Consider the following 18,171-nt stretch of genomic DNA (forward strand, 5'->3'; position numbering starts at 1 on the left):
CTGACTATAGTACAGAAAGGCAATAAATACATTTATTTAACCATTTCTTGTCCGCACGAGTGCACAAAATCACATATATATGTGATTTTGTATTTCCGCCATACCCTGCGGCTTTCAATCACCAGGTCCCGGCTGGTGATTACTCGCCGGCGCCCAGTGATTGCCGAGCATCTCTCGCGGGGGGGAGAACTGTTAGTAAACAAAACAGTTCTTCTCCCTGTCAGCTCATGCACACTGTTTTGCATGTGCAAAGTGTGTGAAGCACTAACACACAGCCCTTAGTAAAACAGCACACAGTTAACTCTTTGATCACCCCAAATGTTAACCCCTTCCTGTCCAGTGCCATTAGTACAGTGTCAGTGCTTTTTATTAGCACTGATCACTGTATTGGTGTCACTGGGGATGTCATTTACACCAAATCAGTTCCCCCCCATTGTCAGAATTCTTGCCGCAGTCCTGCTATAAGTTGCTGATCGCCGCCATTACTAGTAAAAATAAAAAATCCCAGTATATATACACTGCCATTTGTAAACACTATTTTTTTCTCGTAAACCAATTAATTTACACATATTGGGATTTTTTTTTTAGCAAAAACATGTAGCAGAATACATTTTGGCCTAAATTTATGACGAAATTAGATTTTTAAAATATTTTCACTGGACATGTTTAATAGCAAAAAGTCAAAAATATTGTTTCTCAAAATTGTTGGTCTTTTTTTAATAGCGCAAATAAGAAAAAACGCACAGGCGATCAAATACCACCAAAAGAAAGCTCAATTCGTGGGAAAAAAATTTAATTTGGGTGCAGTGTTGCATGACCGCACAATTGTAATTTAAATTAGCACAGCGTTGTAACGCAAAAAATGGCCTGGTCAGGAAGGGGGGTAAATCCTCTGGAGGGCAAGTGGTTAAACTGCTTTATCAAATAGTGATTGACAATGTATTTACTATTGATAAAAAATGTATGTTTAATATTAGATTTTATAATTTAAAATTAAACTTTGAGATACTGTACATGTAACCACAATTGTTGTTACTGGATTTTGCAGAGCCTGGAATGCATTACTGTAAAATTGCCTGTATGCAATTTTTTTTCATTACAGGATGGAGCTAATGGAGACCTTGAGCTCTTAAGTCTCAAATATGGGACACTAGGAGATATAATCTGGGGCATAAACAGCGCCATTGCAGTTGTTGGAGAAACTACAGGCACCAATGTGTCTGGGGACAGGAGAAGTACAAAGGAGGGACTATAGATGGTAAAAACCATAGGGGGTAGTTGGAAGATCACTGCCAGTCTGTGCAGAGAGTGAGAAGCTGCTGCTGGTAGAGAGAGGAGACCTGTGAAGTGTCCACATCTGTCTGCTGTTGCCACACCCCACTCTGAGGCCTGTCTTCTTGCCATCGGGGAGTCAGAGCATATAGACCTGCATAGTGTTTTGGTCCTCCTGCCACACAGGTCTGCCTTAGGGATGTCAACAGATTGCTGCTTTGCCAGTGGGATCACCATTAACCAGACAATTAAAGGAAAACTACCTGGAATAATCATCACGCTTAAGGTGGACACCTCCAACGGCAAAGTGTGCTGCAACAGATCTGAAGAAGCTGGTGAGCCAGTCACTGACCGATTATTGTTCTTTGCTGACACTGTGCAAATTATTTGTGAGCTTGATCATCTTTTGCCTTTCCCAATTTCTTGACCCTTTGTTTCTTAAGACTATATCACTGGGGTGCAGGACTATCCATAGCTAATAAATGTGCCAATGTCTTTATGGGCTCCAGTGTAGCCAGCAGAAGACTAACTTTGGGGACTATGCATAGTCCACTTGCTATTGAGGGCAATTACCATTACATTGCTATCTTCTTTTACAAAAACATCTCTCATTGCAAGAGCCCATTGACAACTAGCCTCTAGCTGTGTTTGGTACATATCTTGGTTGCTCATTTAGTGAGGAGAGCTACAGTATGCTGGTCAGATTTAAGTTTACTGCAGTAATGTAAATATCTCAAGAAATCCTCCATGTATTATGTATGCTGATAATTTTTTTTCAGTGTAAATGATCCAAGAACCCACTACTTATGTCCAGCAAGTTCTCTCTGAGGCTTCCATTGGCTCCCGCTTTTCCTCTCTATGATTGGATCCACACTGCATTGCCAGGAGGGAGGTGGTGGAGCAAAGAATGAGCAGGCTTACACAGATCCTGCTCTGGCTTCACAGCAACCTTGCAGACAGCGGCCTGCTCTCTCTCTCTGCCGACAGCCTGGTGGGGAGGGAAGGAGTCTGTGCACAAACACACCCGCAGCTGTGTAGCAAACCAGTGAGGGGGGGTGTCAGGGAATGGGAAGATCGCCGCAGCGATCGAATCTGCACATGCGTAGAATCCTGACAAAACGTACAGGCAGGCGGGCACTAGGACCCAGGCGCGCCTGTCACAAATGACGGCGCTGGGCAAGCACTAGGACCCAGGAGCGCCTGTCAGGAGTCGGGCGGACTATTTAAACCCGGCACTTGCAATGCTCAAGTGCTGTGTGGTCTTATCTGTGTTCCTGAGTTCCTGTGAGTAGATTGTTTGTTGCCGACCCTGCCTGATCCTGATTTGCTGTCCGTCTCCTGCTCTGATCCCTGGCTTTGTCTGACCATTCTCCTGCTTAACCTTATATGTTCTGACCTCCTGTTGATGATCCCGGCTTGTGACCTGTTTATCCCTCTGCCTGCTGATTCTGTACTACACCACCACCGTTACCGACCCGGCCTGCCTGACGCTGCTTCAGTTACCTCCTCACATCAGACTCTTACCCGCTATACACCTTCAACGGTGCCTCTACCACAGCTGGGTGAACCCAGGGGCCGCGACCTGGTCTCGGCCTGCTCCAAGTCCATCCCCACCATCAGGGGCTCTGGTGAACAAGCAGGTCGGAGCTTAGATTCCGCGCCTTGGGGGATTCCGGTCTGTGGAGTGCTAGAGGCTACCGCTGCAGGATCCCTGACAGAACCACACGGCCATGTCAGAGTCTGGAGGAGGACCTTCACCCTGGGAAGAGATGTGCCAACATCTGTTGGCACTCACACGGGCAGTGAAGACCCTGGAAGAGGGATACAAGCACCTGGAGGGACAGGTCCAGAACCTGGCCGCACCAGCACCCACAACTCCTGGCCCAGTGGGTACACCTCCGACAACGAGTGCAGCGGGGTCTGCAGTTGGAGCAGCATTTAACATCCCCCCGCCAGAGCCAAGAGTACCGACCCCTGAGTGGTTCAGTGGGGACCGAAGGAAGTTCAGGGCCTTCCAAAATTCCTGCCAGCTGTACTTTGACCTGCAATCCCAGACCTTCTCTTCCGAATCAGTGAAGGTAGGATTTGTCATATCCTTGCTGCAGGGTGAGCCCCAGGGATGGGCTCATCGCCTGATGGAGGCCCACCACCCACATTTAAATACTGTTGCCACATTCTTTAAGGCGATGGGACAACTGTACGATGACCCGCATCGAGCCGCCTCGGCCGAAGCAGCCCTCTATTCATTACAACAGGGACGCCGGGCAGCGGAGGACTATGCCGCTGAGTTCAGGCAATGGAGTGGAGACACACATTGGAATGATGCAGCTTTACGCCACCAGTTCCGGTTGGGACTGTCAGAACCACTGAAGGATGAGTTGGCGAGAACAGGAATTCCAGACTCCTTGGAAGGTTTAATCGATCGGGCCATACAGATCGATCGCTGACTGCGGGAAAGGAGACAGCAGAGGTCCAGCCAGGGGCAGAGAACTTCATGGATGATGCCTAGAGTACCAGTCATGCCAAGGGTCAGTGTCGGAAGTCGGAGCTCCGAACTGTCCGAGGAGGCCGAGCCTATGCAACTTGGACTGATGCGGCCTACTCTCTCTACTGAGGAACGGCAGAGGCGTCGAGCCAATAACCTGTGTCTTTACTGCGGCGCAGCGGGTCATATAGTGCGTTCCTGTCTGAAGAAAGACTGTAAGTTCTCTCCTATTCCTTTTAATATATCTACTGTATGTGCAGGCAACCCCACTCACTTGGCTGTACCTGTGTGTCTTCAGCTTCCCAGAGGAAGCACACAGGTGATGGCTATCATTGATTCCGGGGCCTGTAGTTGCTTTGTCGATCTCGGTTTCGCTACCCACCACCAGATGCCGTTGCTCGTCAAAGAACATGGGGTGAATATTTTTCTGGCGGATGGGTCTCGGATAAAATCGGGGATGGTAGACCGGGAAACCCCTCCTATACACACCACGGTGGCGGGTTATCACCAGGAGTTTCTCCGCTTGGACGCCATCGCGTCCCCCCTATTTCCAGTTATTCTGGGGCTCCCTTGGCTACGAGCTCACGACCCCCAAATTGACTGGAAGTCCGGGTCGGTCCAGTTCCACTCACGATACTATCAGGAACATTGTCTACCTAGGGCAAATGTCAGGGATCCCGGGTCCTCGGCGGCGCGCGCATGCGCAGACCGCCGATCCGTCCCAGCCGGCGAGCGCAGAATCCTCGGCGATCGCGGCGGCCGCGCATGCACAGTAGCGATCGCGGCCGCACCAATGGGAGAGCAGGGCGCTCTATTTAAAGCTGCCCTGTGCATCTCCAAGTTGCCGCAAGGTCTCGTTCCTGTTCCTGTAAGTACGCTTCCTTGTTGCCAAACTCTGCCTGTTCTGTTTATGCTGACCTTCTCCTGCTCTGACCCCGGCTCGTCCCTGACCATCCTTCTGCCTGACCCTCTGTACCGCGCTGCCCACTACCTGCTGAACCTGGCTTGTGACCCCGACCATTCTCCGCTTACTCCCCCTGTACCACGCTGCCCGCACAATACCGACCCGGCTAGTCTGACCTCGCCTACTCCTGATAGTTGCCCATCCATCCCGCTCGGATCGGGATCTGTCATCCCATCCATCCCGCTCGGATCGGGATCTGTCATCCCATCCATCCCGCTCGGATCGGGATCTGTCATCCCCTTCACAGCAGGCTCAACCCGGGCACATACCCTCAGCGGGACCCCTCTGCCGCCGCCAGGGGTGCCCAGGGACGCGACCTGGTTTCAGTCTTGCACCAAGTCCATCCCCACCATCAGGGGCCCTGCTAAAAAGGCAGACTGGGACTTAGACTCCGCGTCCTGGGAAACCCCGTGCCGTGGACCACTAGAGATCCCGTTGGGCGGAGCCTGACAGCATCACTAGATACCCCGGCCTTGTTAACTGTAAGCTCTGAGGCCGAGTTAACTCAATTGGTACCTGCAGCTTACCACCAATTCCTGGACGTGTTTAGTCCACGGGGGGCAGAGGTTCTTCCCCCACATCGGGCCTATGATTGCCCCATCGATCTGCTCCCAGGCTCCGAGATTCCTTTCGGCCGCATTTTTCCCTTATCTGAGCGGGAACTAGGGGCCTTAAGAGAATATATAGACGAGAGCCTCCGGAAGGGATTTATCCGCCCTTCCACATCCCCGGCCGGGGCAGGGATTTTCCTTGTTGAAAAGAAGGACAGATCCCTGAGACCGTGTGTTGATTACAGAGAGCTCAATAAGATTACGGTCAAAAACCGCTACCCCCTTCCTTTGGTCCCAGAATTGTTTCAGAGATTGAGGACGGCATCCATCTTCTCCAAGTTGGACCTCAGGGGTGCCTATAACTTGGTTCGGATACGTGAGGGGGACGAGTGGAAAACGGCGTTTCGCAGTCGGTTTGGACATTTTGAATGTCTTGTCATGCCTTTTGGGCTATGTAATGCACCGGCCACCTTCCAGCACTTTGTCAATTACATTTTCAGGGACTTTCTGGATATCTTTGCCATTGTCTATTTGGACGATATCCTGATATTTTTCCTCTTCCCTGGAAGCACATCAGGGACATGTTAAGAGTGTGCTGGAACGCCTCCGTCAGCATGGCCTTTATGCAAAAGCCGAGAAATGCTGCTTTGAACAGGAAAGCATTTCATTTCTTGGTTTAATAATCTCCACTACGGGGATCGCTATGGACCCACAAAAGATCTCGGCCATCCTGGAATGGCCTGCCCCCACAGATAAGAAGGGAGTTCAGAGATTTATTGGGTTTGCCAATTTTTATAGAAAGTTCATAAAGAACTTCTCAGGCCTGGTAGCGCCCATTACCCAGCTCACCAAGGTAGGAGTACGTTTCCAATGGACTCCAGCTGCACAGGCAGCTTTTGACGCATTGAAAAAACTATTTACAACGGCTCCCATTCTGAGCCACCCTGACGCATCCCTACCCTACATACTAGAGGTAGACGCATCGGAAGTGGCTGTTGGAGCAGTATTGTCACAGAGGGTAGGGGCCAAGGAGCTAATGCACCCAGTGGCTTTTTTCTCCAGGAAGCTATCCCCTTCTGAAAGGAACTATGATATTGGGGATAGGGAGTTACTAGCCATTAAGACAGCTCTGGAGGAATGGCGTTATCTGCTAGAGGGGGCCCTACACCCTATTCTGGTCTATACTGACCACAAAAACCTCGAGCATTTAAAAACAGCCAAACGCCTCCGTCCACGCCAAGCCAGATGGGCACTGTTTTTCGCTAGATTTAGTCTTCACATAACATATCGTCCTGGGTCAAAGAACACTAAGCCTGATGCCTTTCTCGGATGTTCGAGGATCCTAGGGAGACGCCCCAGCCAGACACCATCCTGCCGGCAGGTATCTTTCTATTGCTACAGTTGGAACTATTGTCTAAATTGCAGGCGGCCTCCAACCAGGTTCCTGACCTGCCTGGGGTCTCTCTGCTGAACAAGGAGGGTCTTTTTTGGAAAGGGGAACAGGTTGTGGTACCCAAGGAGGTCCAATCCTTGGTGTTGGGGTTTTGTCATGACCATCCCCTAGCGGGACACTTCGGGATACATAAGACATTAGAGCTGACACGACGCACATTTTGGTGGCCAAACATGGCCAAGGACTGTGAAGCATATGTGAAATCTTGCCTGGTCTGTAACCGAAACAAACCCACCAGAGACAAGGCCTGGGGCCTATTGAAACCTCTGCCAATACCTGACCAACCCTGGAGTATGATCTCGTTAGATTTTATTGTTGACTTGCCACCCTCACGAGACCACACCGTGATCTTTGTGGTTGTGGATCGCCTGTCTAAAATGGCCCATTTTCTGCCACTAGCCAAGACACCACCGGCCTCCGAAACAGCCCAAGTATTTATTAAAGAGATTGTGAGGCTGCACGGAGTGCTAAAAGAGATTGTCTCGGACCGTGGAGTACAATTTACTTCCAGATTCTGGAAAGCATTATGTGAGGGGCTGGCGATTAAGTTATCTTTCTCGTCAGCATATCACCCCCAGACAAACGGGCAGACAGAGCGAACTAATCAAACGCTTGAGCAATACCTGAGATGCTATACATCTTTCCTGCAGGATGACTGGCTGACACTTCTACCAATGGCGGAATTCGCATATAACAATGCGAATCATTCCGCCACCAACCAATCCCCGTTTTTCGCTAATTATGGGTTTCACCCTACCTTCCTGCCAGACCTGGTTCCTGAGAACTTCGTCCCGGCAGCCCAGGACACCTTAGAATTCTTCACTACCAATAACAAGCTACTACAAGAGACAATGGCTAAGGCCCAAGAGGACAGTAAAAGGTTCTGTGACAGGAGGAGAAAGGGAGAATTGGTTATACATCCTGGGGATCGGGTTTGGTTATCAACGGTCAACCTGAAACTGACTTGCCCATCCAGAAAATTGGCACCCAAGTTTGTGGGGCCCTTCCAGGTAGAACGGAAGATTAACGAAGTAGCGTTTAAATGGATTCTCCCTGAATCCCTCAAGATACACCCAGTCTTCCATGTATCGTTGTTGAAGCCTGTGGTTCCAGACCCCTTTTTAGACCGCAGGTCTAGACCTCCAGAAGCCATAGACATCAATGGGGAGGAAGAATTTGAGGTGGAAGCAATTTTGGATTGTAGGAGGAGGGGTGGTCAGGTACAATATTTAATTAAGTGGAAAGGCTATGGGCCGGAGGAAAACTCATGGGAACCTGCCCAGAACGTCCATGCCCCCAGATTAATGTGGGAATTCCTACGTAACCAGCCTCAAAGGAGGAATCGGGTGGGCATCCGGAGGCTGCCCGTAAGGGGGGGCAATGTCAGGGAATGGGAAGATCGCCGCAGTGATCGAATCTGCACATGCGTAGAATCCTGACAAAACGTACAGGCAGGCGGGCACTAGGACCCAGGCGCGCCTGTCACAAATGACAGCGCTGGGCAAGCACTAGGACACAGGAGCACCTGTCAGGAGTCGGGGGGACTATTTAAACCCGGCTCTTGCAATGCTCAAGTGCTGCGTGGTCTTATCTGTGTTCCTGAGTTCCTGTGAGTAGATTGTTGCCGACCCTGCCTGATCCTGATTTGCTGTCCGTCTCCTGCTCTGATCCCTGGCTTTGTCTGACCATTCTCCTGCTTAACCCTATACGTTCTGACCTCCTGTTGATGATCCCGGCTTGTGACCTGTTTATCCCTCTGCCTGCTGATTCTGTACTACACCGCCACCACTGTTACCGACCCGGCCTGCCTGACGCTGCTTCAGTTACCTCCTCACATCAGACTCTTACCCGCTATACACCTTCAACGGTGCCTCTACCACAGCTGGGTGAACCCAGGGGCCGCGACCTGGTCTCGGCCTGCTCCAAGTCCATCCCCACCATCAGGGGCTCTGGTGAACAAGCAGGTCGGAGCTTAGATTCTGCGCCTTGGGGGATTCCGGTCTGTGGAGTGCTAGAGGCTACCGCTGCAGGATCCCTGACAGGGGGAGACCACAGAGCTGGCTGCAGATGAGCGGGGGGGGATACTGGGTTTGGATGCCCACTGTATTAATATTGAAATGCATGGCCTGTTCATTGTTACTGGCCTATACATCTACTTTAGTGTACTGATATCAGTATTGTTGTATTTGAAAATATATAAAATGATTATACAGGTGTACCTCCACTTTACGAACACCTTGGTTAATGTAATTTTCTGTTTACGAATGAAAATCCATTGAAAATAATGCTTCGGTTTACAAATTTTTTTCTCAATATGAAGTAAGTTTTCCCAGGATGCATTGCATCTGGAAGGTCTATAGAGCGGTCCCAATGCCTTTAAAGTGCACTTTATAAAGAGTTTTGAACAGATAAGACTTTTGACATTTTTCTGACCTCCGGAATGGATTAATTGGTTTCAATGCATTCATATGGGAAACTGTTTCGGTTTACAAATTTTTTGCAATACGAAGTGTCCCAAAGAACGCATTAAATTTGTAAACCAAGATGCGCCTGTATTTTTAAAATGTTAGACATCAGATAGAGATGAATTCAAAGGAAAGCGTGGTCTTATGTTTATCAAATAAAATTAATATGAAGTCTAGGATCACATATATGTATATATTCATTTGAATGGGCTGCTGTGTCTGCGTTTCCTGCATTGAAAATGTCCCTGTACCTTTTTTTAAAATGCAGCAGTATGGAAATTGAATGGTGCTTTTGCATTAAGAGTTAATGGAACTCCTACATGTAAGCAGGTGCGTATAGGGTGTCTGAGTATTTTAGCCATGTCTCCACTGTGGACTGCTGTGTTAACTAAATTGTGGTTTATTTATATAGTGAGTCACAGGCTGCCCAGGTTGGGAAGGAGTTAACTGTAACTAAGATCTTTCCTGAGCTTTTGTGGGCTCCTCCCTCTATGCTGTGCTCATATATAAAAAAGGGGGAAGGCCGAGTAATGGAGAGAGAAGCCTTACATGGGAATGCTTGCTGTACTATGTAGCCAGCAGCAATCCCCCAAGGGGAATTACATCTGGAGCAAGGACACTGCAGAATTATGGACTGTGAGGACTCTGACTTTGGGAAATATATGCACTGGGAAGCCAGCATCTAGACCAGCCTTTCTCAAACTTTTCAACGCAGAGGAACCCTTGACATAATATTTCGGTCTCAGGAACTCCTGCTAAAAAGACTTTATCTACAATTCATGATTAGTGTGATAGTTAGAGGTAAGAATGCTCCTTGTGGTCATTGGGAAGAATTCCCAGATTGCTAAAAAGATCATTGGTGTCAGTGGGAACTTACCTGAGAGGATAAAATTGCTCATTGCTCAAGGAAACCCTGGCAACCACTGGAGGAACCCTGGTTGAGAAACCCTAATCTAGACATTTAGGGAGACAATAATGCCTGTTGTTCCTCATGTTGCCAGACTGTAAAGTTCTTCAGTAAAGTTGTATTAACGGTTTACTCTCTGGTCTGAAGTTACTGCAAAGAGGTGCATGGTGATGTATGGTGTATGACAAGGAACAAGGCCTGTCACATACATGGGGAGTGAAGAGGAGGAGATGGGCTTGCAGGTCCAGTGCCATATTGAGTGGTGGTCACTATGCCTTGGCTGCTCTGGAACACGGAGCAGAGCTCCGACACAAACATGGCAGATGCTACGAGTCCCTACCTCCTACCTCCGCATAGAGGAGGCTGTAGCAGCTCTCCTCACTCCCACTATTAATGAGGCACTGGATAAAGCTGTCACACAGGGCATTGCACAGCTATGTAAGGAGATGGGAGCACAGTCCAAAGGGCTGCAGAAAGCTGAACGTAGGATTGTCTTCATTGAGGAAGAGCTGCAACAGGCTACTAGTTCTCTTTACAACTATAATACAGTTTTCCAAATGTTCCAGGACAAGTTAGATGATCTGAAAAATCATTCCATACAAAACAATCTGCGCATTGTTGGGCTGCCTGAATCATTTAAGTCTAGCACACTAGCAACTATATGCTGTACAAAAATCCCAGGGGCACTAGAGGTAGACACGCCATGAACAGTGGAACGTGCACACAGGCTAGGTACACCAACAGAAAATTGAAACTCGCCTCAACCAATCATAGTCCGCTATTTGAACTACGCAGATAAACAGATGATTCTACAATGCTACCGACGTCAACGTACCCTTTAAGTTGATGGTCACAAGCTATTAATATTTTCTGATTACTCCCTGGAAGTGTTACACAAATGCAAAGCCTTTTCCCAGATATGCTGCACTTTGTTTCGCAATCACATTGAATTTACCCTAGCTTATCCTGCCTCCCTCCACCTTACAGTACATCTTCAGAAGGGGAACGCCTTTCTTTTCAATTGCCTTTGGAGGCAGAACATTATCTACAAGCCAATAACCTACACCTTGCTGAAGAGCCTACCTTCGTTAGAAAAGCAGCTCTCTCCTGCAAACTTCTCCCAAGAAAGTTAAATTTGGATCCTCATCTGATCCAGCTGAGATTTCATAAACATATGGCTTAAACTTTTTCTTTCTACTTAATTCTCCTTCTATATGTTTGCACATTTTAAGCAATTTATGTTGCACTATTGTATGGAGCTTCTTAGGTATGCTGTGATGGCCTTTACGCTATGCCTGCTGTTATAAGTAATGTTTATCCACCACAACTAATATTGCCGCTATTACACTCACATATTCACCTAGGTGGAGATGTTTTCCCCTGGAGCCGACTGCTTATTTTGAGGCATATATTGTAAACTCCTCCTTCTGTCTCTCTCTCTTCTCTCTGTGTATATGTTCCTTAAGGATTGCATGTGGAAAAAAGAGGCCTTTTTGATGGCAGTATTATGTTTTTGTTGATTATCAGTTAATTTTAGACTGTTCCTAACTTTTCTTTGTTATTTTACTAAACTACTTCTTTTCCTAATGCATTCACTTCTCAATGCAAGTCCAATTGTGTCCCCTAATAGCCCAAGAGTTTGGCTCTTACTCTAGTTAATTCCGTATTTACTGAAATCACATCATACCTTTTATTCAATATGGTGAACATATCTTGGAATGTTAAGGGCCTCCACTCCCCCATTAAACGCATGCAGGTGTTACGCCACCTTAAGTGCCTTACGGCTGATGTGGCATTGCTCCAAGAACCCATTTGACAGCGCAGGACTTTCACTGCATGAAGAAGCTCTGGGTGGGGGAAGTTGTGGGCTCCCCAGCATTAGGTAGAAAAGCAGGTGTCCTTATTTTTCTTCATAAAAATCTCCCTTGTACCATTCAATCCATAGATAATGATGAGCTGGGGCATATGGTCACCACATGTTTACAGCTGGCATCCTATACTATCCAACTTACCAATATTTATGCCCCTAATTCTCTTGGAAAAACATTTTTCAATACCGCACCCTCCAACTCCTGCATAAAGTTGGAGGTTACTTTAACACGGTCATGTATATTATTGAACATCATAGTTCATGCAGATGTCCAGGGTTTCAGCTGGATAACGTATGTCCTTCCACTGACACTCCCCTTTCACATATGATATCGGCTATGACAGGGGCGGACTGACAACTCATGGGGCCCCTGGGCAATAGGGGATCATGGGGCCCCTGTGTCCTTGCCCAAACTCAAAAACGCCTATGAAAAAAAGGTACCAGGGGCATCTCATGGGGCCCCCTACTGACCCCGGGCCCTCGGGCAGTGCCCGAGTTTCCAAATGGTCAGTCCGCCCCTGGTTATGAATATGGTTGATGCGTGGCACTCCCAACCGATACAGAGTATACCTTTTATTCCCACTCATAAGATTCATTGGTCAGACTAGACTAGATTATCTATTCTGTACACCTGTTCTTCCTAACAACCGTGATACTACTTTTCTGGATAAACCAAAACTCACCAATGTTCTTGGTTCAAACTTGGACACCCTCAATGTCCCTATTTCCCCAAACAAAATCACCCAGACAATTAAACCCTTAGCCAACAACAAAGCAGCCAGCTCAGATGGCTATACGGCGGAGTTTTTCAAATAAATAGGTGACACTATCTCTCCCAGCCTTCTCAGCTTATTTAATGCAATGTGGGACAGTGGAAATTATCTTGAAACTGGCACATAAGCCTATATTAAATTATTGGCGAAAAAAAGTGGAAGGATCCCACATCACCTGGATCCTACAGGCCAATCTCCCTACTAACTGTAGATGTGAAAATCCTTTCCAAAATCATAGCAACCAGATTGGCTATAATATTTCCTTCCTTAATCCATCCTGCCCTGGCTGGTTTTGTTAAGGGTCATTCAGCAACTTCTAACATTGGTGAAGTCCTTCTGGCCCTAAAATACGCCAAGTCTCATCCATTAGAAGACCTTGCGATCATTACATTAGATGCCGAAAAGACATTTGATAATGTCAACTTCAAATGGCTCTTCATGGTTTTATGGAGGCTGGGATTTGTGGGTCGCTTTGTAGTATATTTACACACTATGTACTCTAGCCCCTCAAGAATCATTACCTCAGGGTGTATTTCTAATTGTATCCTCCTATACAAAAAGGTACACAACAAGGATGTCAGTTCTCCTCCATGCTGTTTAACCTAGCTCTGGAACCATTCTCAAGATTTATGTTAGATTCAGCCCCCCTTCATGGAAGAAAAATAGGTCATCAGGAGCTCTGCACAGCAAATGATATGCAGCTATTTACATCTAATATCATATCTGACTTAAGCACACTGTGATCCAGCATAGACATATTTCGACTATGTTCAGGTCTACGTGTATGATAAAAGTGAAGTATTACCTCTCACCTGCTCTAGTTCGGTAGAATGCATTGCCTCTTCATCCTTTTCTCTAGCCAAACATTATATTGTATACCTATGTATTAAGATAGGGAAGGAGCCCTCCTCACTTACCCTACACGAATTGTTAAAATTGTGAAAGAACTGGAGGCTTGGGCAACCTTACCTCTATCATTCTTTGGAAGATGCCATTTAGTCAAGATAGTGAGCTTTTCTCGCCTTTTATGAAGGAGGAGCTGGTTTACCTAAAATTGGAGTGTATAATCTAGGCTGCCTCTTTAGATACTGTCTGGATTGGCTTTCCCAATCTTCTGTTTACACTAACTATGCCCTTGAATCAGATCCTGTTCATCCATATAACCTCTCTGCTATACTACATAGTACATACCAATCACTTCCACAGATACTTCAACATAATATCTTAATTTGGGATACCATCACCAGGAGAGAAATTAGGAAAAAGCTTAAGTTATCCCCTACTGTATGTTTCCAGGTATCTCCCAATTCATTGGAACCCCATGTTTCCTCAGAGTCAGGTATATGGGGCATATGATCTCTCCTTGCAAGAAAGGACTATTTGATCGGGACTCCACAAATCCGAAACCTTATTCTGAAGCTGCAGCAGAGTTTCATTTTCCCACTTCACAAGTTTTCTACTACTATCAAGCTGTTGCATATGTTCAGTCCTGTTGCCTGCATATATTTAAATGACTTTGTCTTTAATTGATTGCTTGCTGTAAAAATTATCCTACACCATATCCAACATATGGGCAATTGAACTCTGACCCTCACTTGTCAGCTGGGGATTCTTTATTTACAATGTGGAAGGACCTCCCAGAGGATAACATTGGAGACAAAATCCTAGAGGGTTATTTGAAAGTCCACAAATACATGATTAATGAAACTTTGAGGGAAACCCAGTTTAAGATAATTCATTCATAGGGCTTTCATCTCATTGCTATGTTCAAAATTCATCCAACCGCAACAACCAAACTGCTCTCAATGTGGTCCTAATGAACACGGTTTATTTCATTGCTTCTGGCTCTGCCCCCCATTGCACTTTTCTGGGAACAAATTTTTAAATTCATTACAAGCATCACCGGATTACATATATCCAAAAAAACCCTTTTGCTGCTACTCAGTCATGACCAAGACACTAGAGTCACCAGAATTTTCAAGAACAAATGTCCCTCAATGGATCCACCTCTGTCTGATGGCAGCTTGAAAAACCATCTTGGAAAAATAGACAACTCCTCCTACACTTACTATGGTCAAAAAAGAACTAACAGCTCTTCTCTATAAGGAAAAACTGGATACAGAACTGCAGGATTATATTCCCACCAAACGCATTGTCTCTACCGTAGATGGAAATCTTATATAGAGCGTACCTTCTCCCCATCCGAAATTTCATCTTTAATGATCTCCTTTCAATAAATGGAGTGGTATTGCAAAGCAGATTTAACCAACTCTTTGGGTAATATAAAGCTACCTTAGATTGTGACAAAATCTTACTCTATCTATATTCAGGTGCTAAATTTTATCTATATTGTGACCTGCTTTATCCCATCTTTTTTTACTACTTTCTTTACATTTAATATATAATTACTTTACCTAGGAGTCGTCCAAGCCTCTAGTTAGTTTTTTTCCCTCATATTCTATGTGTGAAACGTCACATTATATACAGCGGTGCAAATTCCTAGACATCACCATTTTATATGTATATATTCTTCATATACTGTATAGATATTGCTTCTATATCTCCCATCTCCATATCTACAAAAAAAAGGGAGGAGGAGATGAAGTCATTAGAAACAACAAATACAAGGGAATGACATGGCAGCCAGACAGCAGGAGTACAGTACCATCAGGGGTGACAGGTTCTCTGTATAGCAAGGGGATCAGTTCGCTGTTTCCCTCCCCAGCAGTTGGTGCCCCAGCCAATGGGCCTGAACCCACATGGTGGAGGCCGCAAGGACCCAGCCGCAGTACGGGAAGAGTTAATAGAGGAAGACATGCATGCAGGAGGATTGCTCTGGTATGTGGCTGAACCTGTACTCTATCATTGGAAGTGAGGTGATAGGAAAGCAGGACTGGTGGGACGGAACACAAGCTCAGCAGTGTTCTCTTCTAAATGCTACATTCTATGGAATAAGGTATACAGTACCAAGTGACAGTGGTTCTCAGTACAGAGTCCCAGGTTACGGTACAGTTGCACAGGGTGTACGGCTCACTTCTAATGCAGGGTGCCTCCTTAATGTTGAGTTCACATGAATGCGGCCCCACCTGGTCCAGGGTATTAGTGAGTGTGTACCCCAAAGGGAGAGGAGGCTCCACATGCTGTGCAGCACAATGGGTTTGCAGCTGCATGCGAGTGTGGGAATGCATGCGATTTACACGCACTCCTGCATTCGCACATATGTGAACCTAACCTAAAGGGAAAATAACTATTGTTTCTTAATGTGTTAAAAACCGTTTATATTTAACATTTCTGTAATTTAGATGTACATGTTGGCAGACATTTTTTGATCATTACATTGCATGCTTTCTAGCTTTATAAATTGCGCTTGATGTCTTTCTATTTTTTGTGACTAGTATGGTTTTTTTATTAACTTGTTTTTCATTATCCCTTGATGTGTCTTCCTGATAGTTCAGTATGATATGCCTTTGCCAAGGTTTTCAAATTAATCTGCAGTCATATTGAGAATTATTGAATTGACATGCAGCTTAAAATGAAATGTGACTAGAAATCACACCATTAATGAATGAGGAATGATGGCAAATCATTTGGTTTATTCACTAATTAACAGTAAAAAGAAATTTAATGTCATTGGCATTGCATTGAGTCTGACTTTTGCAAATAATAATGGCTTCTGCTGTATATCCAGGCAGAGAAAGGAAAATATGATTGTATGTATAACATTATATAAAAAGTAGTTTCTGCTTTAATAACATATATAATGTATAGAAATGCCAGGTTGTTTTTACCCTCCTGATTCTAGATCAGGTAAGAATTCTCCCATGGGGTATGTCGCTATCTTTTTCCTTTACATTACCACTTTCCTTATAAAAAGATGGGAAAATCAGTGCAGAGAACAATTCATAGTCTCTTAAAGCTGATTGCATTACACAGTGTGCTGTATTAACCATGCTAATAGGATTACATACAGTTTCAAGTATCTTAAAATTAGTGAGAAGCAAACCTGCTTTTGTTCAGTTTGATGGCAGGTTTGGCAAACAAATCCAAACTGTAAACTTTAATGCAAATCAGATTGATGTCAAAGGAAGGTTTAATCATTAATTAGTTACATAGTTAGTCTGGCTGAAAAAAGATAATCGTCCATCCAGTTTAACCATTAAAAAAAAAAAAAAATTATAATCCTATACCCACAGGTGTTCCAGAGGAAGGTAAAAAAACCTAGCAAAGCATGATTCAATTTGCTCCTGCAGGGGAAGAAAATCCTTCCTGATCCCCCGAGAGGCAATCAGATATTCCCTGGATCAACTTTACCTATAAATGTTAGTATCCTGTTACAGTATATTGTGTGTATCTAAGAGAATCCAGGCCTTTTTTTAAAAGCAATCCACTGAGCTGGCCAGAACCAACTCTTGAGGGAGTCTATTCCACATTTTCACAGCTCTTACTGTGAAGAAACCTTTCCGCATTTGGAGATTAAATCTTCTTTCCTCCAGACGTAAAAGAGTGCCCCTTTGTCCTCTGTGATGACCTAAGGGTGAATAACTCTACACTGAGTTCACTATATGAACCACTGATATATTTATACATGTTGATCATATCCCCCCTTAATCTCCTTTTCTCAAGAGAGAATAAATTCAGTTCCTCTAATCTTTCCTCATAGCTGAGCTCTGTCATGCCTCTTATCAGTTTGGTTGCCCTTCTCTGCACTTTCTCCAGCTCCCTAATGTTCTTTTTGTGAATTGGTGCCCAAAACTGAACTGCATATTCCAGATGAGGTATTACTAATGATTTGTACAGGGGTAATATGATATCTCTCTCTGGAGTCTATTCCTCTTTTAATACAAGAGAGGATTTTGCTCGCTTTAGAATCCGCAGCTTGGCATTGCATGCCATTATTCAGCTTGTGATCTACCAGAACCCCCAGATCCTTCTCCGCCATTGATTCTACCGATTGTACTCCCCCTAGTATGTATGATGCATGCATATTCTTAGCCCCCAAGTGCATAACCTTACATTTTATATATCACAAGATGCAGCGCTAATGACTATAACATATATGCATAAATCAAGAAATCTGTCATAAATGACTAAACAGTTGAAAGTTCATAAAATGGGTGACTTTAGTGCTCTCTTCTCCTATATATCCTCCTGATGGTCAGGCGTTTGTGCAGAATAGTGCTGAAGGGGTGCACACTCACCAGAACGCACAGATAAATGAGCGTTTATTATAGATTCCCCTTTAGGATCATCAACTGGACATGCTGTGGTATTACGACAAAACACCTTCCAGACCTCCTAGATGTTCCTGTATATTCCCTGGTTTAGATGACCTGCGTACTTCTCCTTAGGATCAGCATACGATTCGTACCCCACAGAGAGATGAGTGGCTAGAATGGGTACTCCCCAAGGGAGTCAGAACAAAACGCATCCA

Source organism: Staurois parvus, unplaced genomic scaffold (assembly GCF_062004578.1).
Source record: "Staurois parvus isolate SC_StPar_1 unplaced genomic scaffold, SC_StPar_1.0 ptg000334l, whole genome shotgun sequence".
In the NCBI taxonomy this organism is placed as follows: Eukaryota; Metazoa; Chordata; class Amphibia; order Anura; family Ranidae; genus Staurois; species Staurois parvus.